Here is a 3,470-nt window from a genome sequence, read left to right as displayed (position 1 = left end):
CCCAAAAAATGTATCACATGCATATCTTCTGCTGAACAAAACAAGAAAGAGAAGTATAGCGCAGCAGACGATCGACACCAACCAGTAGAAAACCAATAATGTTCTTTGGGTTTCCTGAATAAACAGGGATTCTGCTGTCGCCCCCGGTTAGAATTTTGCTAAAGACTTCCCTATAAAAAAAAAAAAAACAAAAGATGTCTTCGAGTCTAGAAGTTATTAATGCAAATCTAAAGTGAAGAAAAATCATATACACAATTAAATTCTTAAATAACAAACTTTTAATTTAGAGAATCTCAATACTTGGATGAAAACTAACAAGACAAAGAAAACTGTTGAAACGAAAACTGTTCAAATGATAATTTAATAGTTATTTACTAGAAATACTGCATAGAAATTCAGACTTAAAAATTCATTCGATCAATTGAAAATTATACTGTAATAAAAATGTATATTGCATTGAATCTGATAAAATTATAATCACATATACAAGTTTAAATGGATATTTGGAGCACTTAAATAAATTAGATAAAAATAGATCACCAAATCAACTTTCATGCTAGTACGATATAACATCTCACTAAAATATCAAGCTCCGAAAGGATAAAAAATAACCATAATTTACACATACAATCAATATATTATGAGACTTTATTTTATGAGACTTAGGATTCTAAAGATTTCCAACTAGATACGAAATGCAAAAGCTTGACCATCATAATATATGACTTCAACATCAAACTATTCTTACAAAACACTGAAAAAGTATAGATATTGCACAAGATTCGACACTCACGAGTACAACTTGAAATTGACATCTACTGAGAATGTTAATTCAATCGGTGTCATTTTTTCCTCAACAATCTGTGCATTATAAAAGAGATCTTTAAGGAAGATATTCATAGGAGAGGATATAAAATAAAAAAAAAACATCCATGGATAGAAACACTAATAAATGAGTACAAATGCTAGATAAATTTTATGCTACAAAGAAATCTCATACAGAATTGACACTGTAGCAATTTGTTTATGAACTATTAAAAATGAATGCTCAAAGAGTGTAAAAATGTACAAATTAATTAGCGTCAACAATACAGTTCATCGATAAAACTTATTTACATATGAGTTTTCATAAAAAAGTCCAAAAATTCGTTAACATCTACTTCAAATATGAAAAAAGGGATTCTTAATTTATTTTATTAGTTTCTGTTTTATCATCTAAAAAAATTGTTATAACACACCTTCTCAATCATATCAAGAGCTCAACTTATTATTGTTGTTTCAACATGGGTGAGCTTCCCGCCATTACCAGCCTGAAACTTTAGCATCATAAGAGAGCACAACATCAGTCATCATATATGTTGATAAAATTAGTAATTAATAAATAAGCTTTTTAAGGGGAAAATAGTCTTAAGTTTTTTTTTTTTTTTGAAATTAATGTACCACTTTGCTATGAGTAGAAATAAGTGTCTTCAACTAAGCACACCTAAAAAGTGACAAATCATCATGTCCAAGCGCACAATCTAAAATATGGCACGATGCTAACAAGTTAAAGATGAGCTTACTCAAGCCTTCCTTAATAGAACTATGTAAAAATGTTTATGAGAAGCAATTTGAAAAACGGAACAAAACATGTTTCTGAAACAAAAAATTTACCTTGGCACTATTGTGTCTAATAATAAAAACTAGCCATGTACAAAAAAAAAATAATCATAATAAAACTAAAAGGATCATGCAAGCCTAAAATATGATTTTTTAATGCATGCCACACAATCTTATGTATTTACATATCTAACACCTAAACTATAACTTTTGCATTTATGCCACCTAAAACTTTCATATCACATAAAAAATACCAAATAAAACCTCTTAAGAAGTGAAATACACCATTTTCCTGAAATGGTAAGGTGGCAAATATGTAAAAATTGAAGTTAAATTGTTAGATATGTAAATACATAAATATTGACTGGTATTCTTGTTAATCTTCCATGATTCAAATACCTTTCCAATTGGATAAGCTAGGCTGACAGCAAATGATCATTAAGATTCGCACAAGCCTTACAAATTTTGCACGACGAGAACACAACAGCAGTCATCTAAAATATGTGCAAAATTTGTACGGATTGTGCGAATCTTAATGATCATTTGCTACCCCGTAGCTTATCCAATTGGAAAGGTATTTGAATATTTATAAGAATACCGGTCAATATTTATGTATTTACATATCTAACAACTTAACTTCAATTTTTACATATTTGCCAGCTTACCATTTCAGGAAAATGGTGTATTTCACTTCTTAAGAGGTTTTATTTGGTATTTTTTTTGTGATATGAAAGTTTTAGGTGGCATAAATGTAAAAGTTCTAGTTTACGTGTTAGATATGTCAATACATAAGATTGTGTGGCATGCATGAAAAAATCATAGTTTAGGCTTGCATGATCCTTTTAGTTTTATTTTGATTATTTTTTTTTGTACTTGGCTAGTTTTTATTAGACACAATATTGCCAAGTTAAATTTTTTGTTTCAGAAACATGTTTTGTTCCGTTTTTTTTAAATTGCTTCTCAGAAACATTTTTAAATAGTTCTATAAAGGAAGGCTTGAGTAAGCTCATCTTTAACTTGTTAACATCGTGCCAGATTTTAGATTGTGCGCTTGGACATGGTGATTTGTCACTTTTTAGGCGTGCTCTGTTGAAGACACTTATTTCAATTCATAGCAAAGCAGTACATTAATTTCAAAAAAAAAAAAAAAAAACTTAAGACTATTTCCCCTAATTACTAATTTTATCAACATATATGATGACTAATGTTGTTTTCTCTTATGGTGCTAAAGTTTCAGGCTGGTAATGACGGTGAGCTCACCCATGTTGAAACAACAATAATAAGTGGTGCTCTTGATATGACAGAGAAGATGTTTTATAACAATTTTTTTTAGATGATAAAACAAAAACTAATAAAATAAATTAATAATCACTTTTTCCATATTTGAAGTAGTGGTTAATGAATTTTTGCTTTTTTATGAAAATTTTTCTGTAAATTAGTTTTATCGATAAATTGTATTGTTGACGCTAATTAATTTGTACATTTTTACACTCTTTGAACATTCACTTTTAATACTTCATAAATAAATTGCCATAGTGTCAATTCTGCATGAGATTTCTTTGTAGCATAAACTTTGTCTCGCATTTGCATTCATTTATTAGTACTTCTATCAATGAATGCTTTTTTGTTATTTTATATCCTCTCTTATGAATATCTTCCTTAAAGATCTCTTTTCTAATGCATAGACTATTGAGGAAGCAATGACACCGATTGAATCAACATTCTAAATAGATGTTAATTTCAAGTTGGACTGGTGAGTGTCGAATCTTGTGTAATATCCATACTTTTTCAGTGTTATGTAAGAATAATTTGATGTTGAAGTCCTATATTATGATGGTCAAGCTTTTGCATTTCGTATCTTGTTGGAAATC

At 28.9% G+C, this 3,470-nt stretch overlaps 1 pseudogene; it reads right to left on the bottom strand.

Annotated features, from left to right (window-relative positions):
- Window positions 1–2,093, bottom strand: part of LOC110038952 — a 15,242-nt pseudogene extending 13,149 nt beyond the window's left edge.
- Window positions 2,094–3,470: the final 1,377 nt, after the last annotated feature.

This window comes from Phalaenopsis equestris, unplaced genomic scaffold (assembly GCF_001263595.1).
Source record: "Phalaenopsis equestris unplaced genomic scaffold, ASM126359v1 Scaffold234504, whole genome shotgun sequence".
Lineage (NCBI taxonomy): Eukaryota > Viridiplantae > Streptophyta > Magnoliopsida > Asparagales > Orchidaceae > Phalaenopsis > Phalaenopsis equestris.
The sequence above is the reverse complement of the archived record's forward strand: the minus strand, read 5'-3'. Positions and strand labels throughout refer to the sequence as shown.